The following is a 13543-nucleotide window of genomic DNA, read 5'->3' as shown; positions in this document are numbered from 1 at the left end:
ATTAATAAACAAGCCTGCACTAGTGAATAGATTCCAAAAGACCTGTTGTCAGTGTAAATGACTTACTCTGGTATAATACATTTACACTGAGAGCAATACTTCTGGAAATGGTCCCCATGTGTTTAGCACATCATGTAATGAGCTTCAAGAATGCAGTCATCTTCTCAAAAATAGCATATCTTCAATACCTTATGGCATTCCTGCCAACCTCCTGTGTTTGTGGTAATCATTTGATCCTTTTAAGTAAATTATACCTCACAAGAAAAGGACATGACACCATTGACTTGTTTACAGATCTTTTATTTTGCATTACACACTGAATTAATCATTAAAGGTACCCTGTTTGGCAGCCAGCCAAGGGTAATATCAAAGGAATGCTTTCAAGAATATCACTGGTGTGCAGTTGTCACAAGTGTACTCTGCATTGCAGGAATTCATCTCTGGCATGTTTTGGTGTTATAACACTTTTGTGCACAGTCAAATGTTCTATCCCGTCATTATCAGACACAAAGTTCACAGTCTGACAGTGAATCCTATTTGTTCACTGGCTGATAAGCTTTGAACTTCTGTACCATACGCATGTGGTTTAGTAGTAGTGTTTCGACATACCTGCTGACATGACAGACATAAGCTTCTCCCAGACAGCCTGAGTTTCTGGGTTGAACTCCTCTGCACCTAATTTAGCTGCCAGTACAATCAGGACACAGTTTCCCAGAAGCTGTAAACACAAAAAAAGTATGAATCAGCTAAATGTACTGTTTAGTTATACTGGATACAGACTTTACTCTATTCAAGATAATAAAATAGACTTATAATGTGCAGTTACTAATAACATGCAGGTAGGGACAAATAAATGGGCTCTTGAAATTCACTATTTATCAAGAAAAAATCATTAAATTGTATATTTTTCCATGTCTTACTGATTTTCTTCTAACCTCCTGAATATAGTCTGATGAAGTCAAGTTAAAAACAAGTATCAGTAAGGAATTGCAGTAACCCAGGGCCCTACCTCAGTAATATTCTTGGATTATACAAACAGCACAATCTTAGTTCCCTAGTTTTAATATTAAGCCCCAACCCCTTTGTACTGCAAATCTTTTGTCATTTTTGTAGTTGCTGTACAATAGATATGACTCAGATGATGTCTTGCATTAAGATACAAGGTACTATTTAGTCATACTGGGTACAGATGTTACTCTATCTACAGACACAAGGTACAGGGAAGGTTTCGTTCTTCCCTTAAAGGGAAAGTGGCTATATTTAAAATAGCTCACAAGGGCAGCCAGCCTAGTGCTTACCTATGAACACTATGTCATCCAGCACCTTAAACCTTTTTACCTGCACTTAGAAGTTTGTTTCTGATATGGAAATTTGTCCATCACATTAGATATGTTCAACTGTTTTAGAAATTAATACTTAGTTTTTTTGCAATTTTCTTTCTTTATACTGTTTTACTTCCTTTCCAGATTCCTATTTCTACAGACATTGATACAAGAATCTATACATTATGTTTGAGCTTAAGAGTCTGTTAAACTGTCAATCTACACACTACTTGTTCATAACTGTTGGAGATGTCTGCAAGAGGACAAAATCTATATTTGTAACAAACTGATTAATAATGTATTCAAAAATAAGTCATAATACTTTTCATTGTATTTCTCTGTGGGAGTACTGAGATATCTTAAGAGAAAAATGCAACACAGATGTTTTTTCAGCTTTAATTCTTATTCTTTTAAAAAACTCTTGATTAGCATTTGCTTCAAATGCAATGGATACCTCCATTTTGCTTTGCTTAAGTCATTTCTCCTGCCACAGAGCAGACTCTAGGGAGGACCTCTGTAATTCATGGTTGGCTATGTTTATAAATAAGCTGGGACAGCCAATGTGTAATCCATTGCAATACTAAGATCTAGAGATTTACTGGCAGTGACCTGTGACCTAAGCATTGCAGTAAAATAACTGCAGGTTAGAAATATCACCATACTGTATTATATAGCCAGACCGCTAACCACCAATGACCACTGTGGCACTGCTCAGTAGCACTGCCCTGCAGTGACATACTCTTGCACTGAGTAGAACTGCTGCATGAATCACAGCTGGAACTCAAATGGATGAAAAAGTGCTTTATCAATGTTAAGATTTTATTGTATCAGGCACTCTTGAGGCTCTAGTTGCACAATGACTTTTATTGTAGAAACATGAACAAACTTGTTATAATTTTCAGAAGACAGAAAAATGCTGATATAAACTGAAATGTCTCCAGTGGTTCCATCTCATTTCACAATGCTTGCATCTATTTATAACTTAAGGGTTAAAATAAAAATGTACACATTTCTGTTTGTATGAATAAAAGGAAATAAAATATAGCACTTCTGTGTATTGTACAAGCAGATATTACTGTTGGGTATGGTAGGGATTTTAGAAGGATTGTGTTGAACAGGACATTTGGATAATGCCATTAATAGTGTAAATATTAGGAAAAGTCAAAACAGTTAATGCTGGATTATTAGTTCTTTTGGATTTAAACGTGCTTTTGGAAGTAGCATTCCATGTTGGGTGCTACATTATATAATAAATCATTATATATCAGATCCTTTGGTGGGCAAATACCTTCTTTATCAGGGGCGTAGTCTGAATACACTGTTGTTTACTACAGGGATAGACCCAGTAGTGAGAGGTGTTATTTATATACTGAATAGCTGGGTATCTGAACTTCATAGGAATATCACAGTATAAAATTCTGTGAATGAGTTTTGTATGTGGGGTGGACAACAGGACAATATGGATGTAGTAATTACAAGTGTACATCAGAAGATAGCTGAATGTAGCTTGTACCTCAACAAAAACAGATGTAAGATATTAAAGGTTGCAATGGAAATAGTGAAACTGTACAAAGTGACTGACATAAGGTGAAACTGAAAAATAACTGCACAAAGTAGCAATATCAGATAAAGAAATAGCCATCACAAATATTTATTTATTTGTTTTATTTTACATTTGTTGACTGGGCTAGTCTAGCTGGATATATGTCCATTTTAAGTAGAGGCCCGGGGAGAAAAGCTCCACATAGAAAACTAACAGATAAAGTACATTAAAACGTTAATTACAAGAATATTATGAGATGATTACATGTGTTCTAAGGTAACAAAACATAATAATATTATGAGATGATTATATGTGTTCTAAGGTAACAAAACATATAACAAAAAACACAAATTACATGCCCTTATTGACAATCTATATTATAAATAGTTTAAGTGACCAATAATACTAGTCCATAATTGGAAAAGATAGGTTTACTGTTGCTAAATAAAGCTGATGCAGTATGGCACGTTTGTGGTCATAACCAGTTTTGTTTAGTTTTTATTATTTTATTAAATGAAAGTCCATGACACCACAACATATACAAACATTATGCTCTGCAAAACAAAATATTCTTGAAAAGAGAACATGAGAATGCATCTGAAACTGTGAGGGTTTGCTATATGTCAGGAACAAAATCAAAATATTGTAGTCTGAGAGATGTCCTATGACTCAAACATTTAATGTGTGTGTGTGTGTGTGTGTGTGTGTGTGTGTGTGTGTGTGTGTGTGTGTGTGTGTGTGTGTGTGTGTATATGTGTGTGTGTACAACAGGAGTCAGATTTGGAGAATGATGTTTACAGTTCTGAAACAGATTGTCAATAAGGGCATGTAAGCTCTGTCATAAAAAACCTCCAGAAGGCAGGAACAGATAAATTTATGGGCAAAATTAGAGTGGTGGTTATAAACCTGATGTGTACATATATTCAGACCCATCATTAATATATGTAAGTAGAACTTCTTTGGTTGGGTAGTGAATGGTTAAATGCAGATAGATGTTTGGCCAGATTCCAAAAGAGTTGCTCACAGTGTAAGCCTGCTTTGATTTTCAAAGACTTCTTCTCAGTGTTAAATAACTAATTTTGGTGTAAGGCCTATCCATAAACAGGCTTACACTAGGGCCAGATTCCAAAAGACCTGCTCTCATTGTAAGTGCTTACTTCTACTGAGAGTATATCTTTTAGAATCAGGCTCAATATATAGTTAGCTTGCTGCATGGATGTGTAATTCTACTATGCCATGGAATTGTTACATTCACCTAAGCTACCAACATCTTGGGCTCATACGACCTCAGTTTAATACCTCATCTAAAGGATGACCTCAGCACAGGTACTGGAAAGAAAATCCAGTCACCTGATATAGCGATAGAACCCACTGACTTTCATTATCCCTACATCAGAAATGTTGAATTAGCCCACAGGCTTATAATCTTCCATGCATCAAAAACACGCATGTAATCTTCTGAGCCACTGACACTGCAACAGTAATTGTTAGTTATATAATGTGTGCTTTATTATCTACTGCTACAGTAATTGTTACTTATATAAAGTTATTTTCATTAGTTACTGTTACAGTAATTGTTACATAATGAATGCTTTATTCGTTACTGCTGCAGTAATTGTTACTTATGTAATGTATGTTTTATTATTTATTGCTATGGCAATTGTTAGTTATATAATGTGTGCTTTATTATTTACTGCTACAGTAATTGTTACTTATATAAAGTTATTTTCATTAGTTACTGTTACAGTAATTGTTACATAATGAATGCTTTATTCGTTACTGCTGCAGTAATTGTTACTTATGTAATGTATGTTTTATTATTTATTGTTATGGCAACTGTTAGTTATATAATGTGTGCTTTATTATTTACTGCTACAGTAATTGTTACTTATATAAAGTTATTTTCATTAGTTACTGTTACAGTAATTGTTACATAATGAATGCTTTATTAGTTACTGCTGCAGTAATTGTTACTTATGTAATGTATGTTTTATTATTTATTGTTATGGCAACTGTTAGTTATATAATGTGTGCTTTATTATTTACTGCTACAGTAATTGTTACTTATATAAAGTTATTTTCATTAGTTACTGTTACAGTAATTGTTACATAATGAATGCTTTATTCGTTACTGCTGCAGTAATTGTTACTTATGTAATGTATGTTTTATTATTTATTGTTATGGCAACTGTTAGTTATATAATGTGTGCTTTATTATTTACTGCTACAGTAATTGTTACTTATATAAAGTTATTTTCATTAGTTACTGTTACAGTAATTGTTACATAATGAATGCTTTATTCGTTACTGCTGCAGTAATTGTTACTTATGTAATGTATGTTTTATTATTTATTGTTATGGCAACTGTTAGTTATATAATGTGTGCTTTATTATTTACTGCTACAGCAATTGTTTTATGATGTATGTTTTATTTTCTGCTATAGCAATTGTTAATTATGTAATGTACAGCATGTTTTACTATTTACTGCTACAGCAATTGTTATATACTGTATGTTTTATTATTTACTGCTACTGCAATTGTTAATTATGTAGAGTATGTTTTATTATTTACTTCTACAGTAACTGCTACTTATATAATGTATTTTATTATTTATTGTTATAGCAATTATGAATGTTTTATTATTTACTGCTACAGTAATTGTACAAACTTTGTTTTATTATTCATTGTTACAGTAATTGTTAGCTATATAATGCATGCTTTCTTATTTACTGCTACAGTAATTGTTTGTTATATATAACATTTTTTTTTTATTATTAACTGCTACAGTAATTAAGTTATACAATTTATGTTTTATTATTTACTACTTGTCAGTGCCATGATACTTGTCTGCATTACTTCCCCTCTCTTGTTTAATTTGAATATTTTTAAGTGGTGTCTGTTTCTTTTACTTCCTGTTGATCAGAAAGAAACATAGTCATCCATGTGTGGTACACTTGCTTGGCCTGCAAAGCTTAAGACTCCAGTCTAAACTCAACAACCCCCCCCACAGCAGTGATGATGTGTAACTAAACATAGACGTTCCTTATATTCCTGATGTAACTGGGGACAGGAGTCCAACTCATTGTAAAGAACCACATTAAATTTGTGTGTTTATACTTTAATTCCTTGCCCATGCTGCTGAATAGTCTATATACATAAATTCTCATTATCCCCTCTAATAGTGCTGTAGGCAGGCTATGCAATCATTGAACATACCCTGAAGTTCTCAGGGGTCCACATCCAGTGAATCAGAATGAGGAACACTCAGTTCTTTTAGGTGATCCTTGATGTTATCCAGATGTTTGATGGCTTCACCGAGAGCTGACAACATTTTAATTCCATGAGCTTTCACATTGGGATTTGACATAATAGCTTCAGGAGTAGATAAATCACCAAATGTACTGAACTACCTCTGAGTCCAGGGATACACAACCAGCAGCCTGCAATAAATAAAGAGAAACTCTGTAAGTGGAGTACATTTATGCATGGTAGTACTGATAAATCTTCATAGCTTATTAAACAATTTGAGTTAATGATGCAGTAAGCTAAAGTAAAAGATAAATATTTGGTGAAAGGATCAAGGCTTGTTTTACTCTTTTGTTATCCTCAATAACACGTCAAAGTTTAAAAATTGCATTTTAATGTGAGTGCCTTTTTAAATTTGAATGTCTTAAGTAGATTAGAACATGAGTTATGAGAAATGTCAATATGGCATATACTATGGAAATCAACACAACTTTTATTATTATGTATGACACTTGTAAAGCTGAAAAGTAGCATGTCTGTCCACAAAAAATTATGAAAGTCTCGTAAACAATATGTAGAGTTTTATTTGCACTGCCTTGTAGTCTAGTCAGTTCTGATTTAACATGTAGTAGTCCATGGGATGATAAGATGAGAGGTAGAAATAAACTGCCCAATTCAAGGGATTAGAGAAAGACTGTCCTTCCTGAAATTAGAGTTCAAATAATAGGAACATCTATATAATGAACACAAAACAAAGGTCTGCTAGTCTGAAATGTGGACACCAGACATGCTGTTACTGAAGATTACCAAGTCATTCACTGAGCCAAATGTTTCTACCCTAATAAACTGCACTTGGTCTGCCTATATTCCAACTCTGTAATTATATGCCCATCAGTCCCTTCAGTGTTTTACCTTTCCTTTAAAGTCAGATTATTGCAACCGTCCCTATTACTTCATTAAAGAATCAGTTCATCAAAAGGCATTTTATCGAACATGCCATTTGTCAATCCATCCTGAGATCACATTATGGTGGTGATTTGGAAATTTGCCCTTTTCCCCACTGTAGTGCAATCTCGGAGTTGATATATATAATTAGCAGGGGCACCCCCACAAGAGAAAGGTTCAGTGAAAGGCATTTCCAATAAAATGCCATTTGATGAACTGATTCTTTGATGAAGTAATATATGCTCTTATCGCACAACCTGGACTTTTTCATAATGAGCGTACCTTATACAACAGAAAATCCTTTGAGCCTCTCCTATAGATATTAAATAGCACTTGAGCCTGTCAGTGCAAAAAAGTATATACAGCAATGTACAGAAACACAGTGACCCCCCCCCCAGTGCACTTAAAGTAATTAAGATTTTTCCTATTACATTATTCTTGTATCCTTGATGTGTAATGAAATACATACACTTATTGGCTATTATATTTCTGTAGTTATAGCCTAGCCCTTAAACTTAACAGTGGGTAGTGAATGTTTTAAGTAAAGAACATTTTTCCAACTGATTTGGCCTCTCCTAAAACAAAAGTGGGCCTCCACAGCAATGCTGACCTCAGGAGCCAAGAACTATTGCTTTGGCTTGGTGTCACATCATTTTTCATCATTGCACTGCAAAGCTTTGTTCAGTACTATTTGTGATAGTTTACCAAAGAATTTCACAGGCACCAAAATCATTCTTTTTTTTTTGAGTGATTCCAGTCTTCAGTATTTCCTGATTTGATTTACTTTTCCTGCAACTTCCTGATAATAATTGGAAGGTATGATGGCATATGTAATAATGATCCTTTGTTTCAGTGTTTGCTTTATCTTTATTTCCATAAAAGATATTTTGTTATTAAACTCTATTTGTTTCCTTTCATGACTACACTCTATGGAAGTCCGATTCATAATGCTTTTGTTAGCAAGCATTCCCAGTGCCTTTAGCTACTTTTCAATTCTTATCATTGCATTCCATGATAAACACACACACACACACACACACACACATGCACACACACACACTATAACTATTTACTTGCCACGTTGTGCCCTCTGTGTTACTAAATTGTCAAATTTTGTTCCTTCTCCTGGTGCTGATAAATATAAAAAGATTAACTGGCCTTGAACTGGTTGCTCTTGACAACTGCTAGTGACATAACTAACGCATCAGTATCCTCTCACACTGATTGGTCTTTAACTGCTCTTGACAACTGCTAGTGACATAACTAACTCTTCAGTATCCCCTCACACTGATTGGTCTTAAACTGACTGCTCTTGACGACCGCTAGTGAGAAAACTAACCCTACAGTATTCTTTCACACTCAGTCCTAATCCAAAATCAGAAATCCTTTTGTTGAACAAATTCACACATTGTACAGTCCTCCAAACAGAGAGTAGTACAAATACAACAGATGAATATTTGCTCAGAATTATTATATTAATTGCAGCACTGAGTGTCTTCAACTATAGCCCTGACTTTGAAAATGTATTTGGGTCACACATAAAAAAATATTTCTTCCGTATAATAAACAAACATTTCCAAAACTGGTAACGAAATAAACTACTTGATTAGTAAACAAATAACTAAAAGTATCAACTGCTCTTATTTGTTCAGCAACATTTCAACAAATTGAAATACATCAGTCAGGTTCTTAGTAATAATATATATATATATATATATATATATATATATATATATATATGATAAAATGCACTCTTTCCCTAAATTGAGATACTGCTGTCCACCAACAATTCTGTTTTATGCCTTTTTATAACAGCTGGTCAAGGGATGCAGTCAAGGTAACCAATGTGCTAGTTCTCTTGGTCCTTTCTGTTCCTATGATCTGGTGAGTAAAACAATGAAACCCCACTTGTCTTCAATTCCCTATGTCATTTTCTGCTTTCATAAGCCACATAAAGATGTTTTCTTAGTGCTGATTGATTGCTGACCTCTCATCTTGAATGCTATCACCCATGCCTTCTGACTAAACCTCTTCAACCTTAGCCACTTCAGATAATAAGTGACCTTTTGTAATAATTTTCCTTGACTTGTATCTTTCCTACCAATAGCAGTCAGTGCTCTTTTTACTTCAAGGGAACACTGTTCCCTCATGTAGGAGTAGAAACATTTGATTACAATGACTGCCTTTTCAGTGTCTTCCTATGCAACAGTCAGAGCTTTCTATTTTGCTTGCTTTCTGCCATTTGCAATCCTATGCCTGTATAGTTTTTATCATTCTGCTTTCATACATGGCTCATAATTTCTATTTTTTTTTCATCCTGTCCAATGGACTTTTCCAAATAAAGAGGAAAGTCCTAAAGATATAAGCAATAATGCTTATACCAACCTTCTATCTGTGGTTTATCTGTGGTTTAATGCTTTGCATTAAAAAAATCCCAAAACATAAGCTACACCTGTTGAGTATGGAGAATTAACAATACTAAAAATATCTCTACATGACAGTGTCATAAAGTCCAATAAATATATATGCATTAATTCATTTAATAAGGATAGATATAAAACAATGAGTATTTCACCAAACAAATTGGCATTTTCATGCTAACATACTAGATGTCATTCATGTTTCAGAATCTGTCTTTCCAATCAAAATTCATCATATATCATGTGACACATTTAAATTATGAATGAGCAAAAATCTATCAGTGGGAGGAGCTCTCAGTTAATTATCCAAATTGTGTTCTCATAAGTATATATAACAAATTGTCATATGATATAAAACTATATTTGGATTGAAGGAATATATTTTAATAGGATGTGAGTTTCATACAGTTTAACAACTGGCAAAACTGCTAAATGTTTTACTGCTTTTTATCCTAAATTAATTCCTAAACGTATACTTAAGTGGATTTATGATGCTATCATATACAAATGCTTGAAGTTTGTTTCCTGAGATGCATGTGACTCTTGAGCTGTGTTTGCTAATGTTTAAATGAACTGAAAATGCTTCATTTTATTTGTTATAACTCAGCCCTATGTTTTCTGCCTTGACAGTACAACATTTAATGTTCTTATTTTCTCATTTAATTAAGGAGTCTGCTCAGAAGAATGGATGAAAATATCCTTTCCGTGTTTCTCATGATACCTATTACAGTATTTATTGTTATTTTATCTAAATACCCTTTACAGCCATGACCTGAGTGAACAGAGGAGCACTAAACAGAGATACAGTACATACAGAATGCTAAGTATATTAACAGACAAGGCATAAGATATTAGAAAATATTTATTTGTATAAATCAGCTTACCTTAGCAAAGTCTGAAGACCATCAGCTTCACAACTGACTTTTCCCCAGACAGAGGTGATGGCTTTTCTCTCACTTGCGTCCCAGTGAACCATGGCTGCAGGCTGGTGGTCAGTAGATGACAGATGACTTTGGAAGAATTTCTTAAAAAACTGCAATGCTGGTGTGACTTTTATGGATAAAAAGGCAAGTTCCACCCAAATGTGATAACTCTGATAGTGAGGTCCCCTTTTTTGTTTGCATCAGCCCTAGTGTTTTCTATATCAGCAATGCAATCAAAAGGGCAGAAGACATTGGATAAAGGAAAGGGCTGTGGTCACGCCTTTCTGTGTGGACAAAGCAAAGGATGAACACATTTTCTGCAGCTATTATCAGTCTCTTATTACATTTGTCTTTTTCCAGATGAAAAAAAAAATAGTAATAATAAGTTGAACTGAATATACAATTTTTTTTGTAAGAAAATGTGAAAACATGTAATGCAGCTTGTAGTAATACACCTGAAATTGTACTAAGTCAAAATTGTATAATATTTCACAGAATTCAAAGCTTGTTGGATCTTTTCTGCTATAATTTACTCTAATTTTTGACAAATATTGTGGCCATGAGAGCAGTGCTTAACCTTATTTGAACAAATGATGAATTTCACAGTTGCTAATTCAGATGTCATTCAAAAATAAGACTGACATGTTTCCCCATAGACCATTCAAGCATTGTTCACAGAGAATTAGGAGTTAAATAGGGGTGTTAGTAAGATAATCAGTTCAGCATTTTACTGTGCAAATACAAACTTTAGAAGTCATCAACACATAAATATATAAAATTGCAAACTGCAAACATTACAAGTCAGTCTACCAATGCAATGACATAAAAAATGATCTGTGTGCGTGTGTGTGTGTGTGTGTGTGTGTGTGTGTGTGTGTGTGTGTGTGTGTGTCTGTGTGTGTGTGTGTCTGTGTGTGTGTGCGCACGTGTGTCTCTCTGTCTCTATATATGCGTGCAAGTATTTGTGTACTCCTGCTAATGCTCAGATATTTCTAACACAAAAAACAAGATTGGAAGAGTGATGTTTTCAACACCTTCTACCTTCTGGATGGGATTCTAAAACATTTGATACTTAATGTACTACACTGAAGATAAAAATATAAGCAGAACAGTTCAAACTCCAAAAGAATGCGCACGCTTCCTTGATGCAGAAAAAGAAATACAAGAAGTAATCACTATCCAATGATATGGTATGCAACTTCATAGCATCACAGCATAATAATGAGCATTTATACAAACAAGTGGTGTATAGACAAAGGGCTAATTTAAATGCAAAGAAAGTGTAGTTCTGTCACATTTGGTAAGTAACTCTCTCCTCAACATACAGTAGTAGCTAGTACCCTACTGTAAAATGGTAACGCATTCAAGGATCTTGGAATCTGAGCTGATAATTATCTCTCCTTCTATCATCATAATGTAGCAGCACTAGTCAGAAAATCCTTCTATTCAGCACAACTATGTGATGGCATAACATCTTGGTCAAAAGGAGGTATCATCTCTCTTTATGCAGCCTCAATTAGAACATTTATACAGTGCAACACCCCTGTCAAGCTGTATATTTTATACACATTAAATACTTGGAAAGGTCCTAAAGGTTTCTGACCAAGATGAGTTTTACCTGCAGTCCCTGCACTACCCGTAAAGATTTGAAGTACTTTTCCTTCACTGATTTGTTTTTAATATGATTATGCATGGTGTTGATGGTATTGATTTTGGGATCAAGTGAGTTGCTGGATGCTGCTTGATAACAATATGTGAGTTGTTTGGATGCTACTTATTCAGAAAGGGTGAGTAGGCATGCTGCCTGAGGGATGATTTAGACAGGGTGAGTTAGTACGCTGCCCTGATGGATGATTAGGACAGGGTGAGTGGGTACGCTGCCCTGATGGATGACAGGAAGAACTTGATGTCTTCAGTTACTCTGTTATTGTTTTATATGAATTAAGTTATATGTTTTGATGATTTAATAGAGGTCATCAATTGTCTGGCTCCCTTTCAATAATCCACACTGACACCAAAACTTACTTGATCCCAAATCAATACCATCAACACCATCACCTAGAGGGGGAACAAAAGAGGGAAATTCTGTCCCTCTTCTCCACCTCTGTCCAATATCCACTTCCCCATCCATCCAAATAAATCCCTACAACAAAAAAAGGGGAGGGGGGTCACAAACTCACACCAAAATGTGACACTACTTCCCCTACGCTAGTAATATAACAGCTAACTCCTATCCTAACCCTACCTCACTTACCCTAACTCCTCACACCAATTAACCCATTACCACCCAAAGCCTAACTAACCTAACATACTATGCATAACCTTCATCCCCTTTGTACACTCAACCCACTCCCTTCATCCATTCTAATTCCCCCAATAAAGGGGGTCCTTGTTGGACCAACCTCCTAGTTACCTCAACCCAAGATGCCACACCTCATCTGGCAGTGCTACCAATACCTCCTCTGCCCTTGGAGCCAATTGCCAAAATCTGGAAAACTGAAATCGAGACAAACTGTCATCAATTGCATTGCTCACCACTGGCACATGCACCCCTGTAAATAAAAAAATAATTATCAGACTCTGCAAGACTAACTTACATAAAACTAACAACAATTCAAATCTTGCAGTCTTGTCTACAATACCCGCACTACTGCCATGTTATCCCAATGAAAAATTACCCTCTTTCCCCACAGCCTGTCCTTCCAAACCAACGACTATGCCCAAATTGGCATCAATTCCAAAAATGCAACCTCTTCCACTCCTCCTCCTTCCAATGTAATGGCCAGCGAGCTGCAAATCATTGTCCCCCAAAATATGCTTCCATTCTCATACCCCCCACTGCATCCGTGAACAATTGCAGGTCATCTTGGCCAACTCAATCTGTCTGCCAAAAGGAAATCCCACTGTACTGCTCCAAAAGGGATAACCAAAGAATCAAATCCACCCATACCAACTTGTTAACCCTAACCCAATGGTGTTTGCTCTTCCCCTTTTATAACAAAAATACCACTGAGCTACAGAATGTATGCCCTGGATGCCCTGCCCAACATACAAACTTGAGAAGCCCTAATGTTTCCATAACCATCCGGATCCATACCTTATCCTTACCCATGACTGCCCCAATCTTAGCCCTCAACCTGTTT

General features: G+C 35.1%; 1 pseudogene; it reads right to left on the bottom strand.

The window, feature by feature from the left end:
* Window positions 1-586: 586 nt before the first annotated feature.
* On the bottom strand, window positions 587-10453 carry LOC122804050 (annotated as a pseudogene).
* Window positions 10454-13543: the final 3090 nt, after the last annotated feature.

This window comes from Protopterus annectens, chromosome 6.part0 (assembly GCF_019279795.1).
Source record: "Protopterus annectens isolate FY-2018-M chromosome 6.part0, PAN1.0, whole genome shotgun sequence".
Lineage (NCBI taxonomy): Eukaryota > Metazoa > Chordata > Ceratodontiformes > Protopteridae > Protopterus > Protopterus annectens.
The sequence above is the reverse complement of the archived record's forward strand: the minus strand, read 5'-3'. Positions and strand labels throughout refer to the sequence as shown.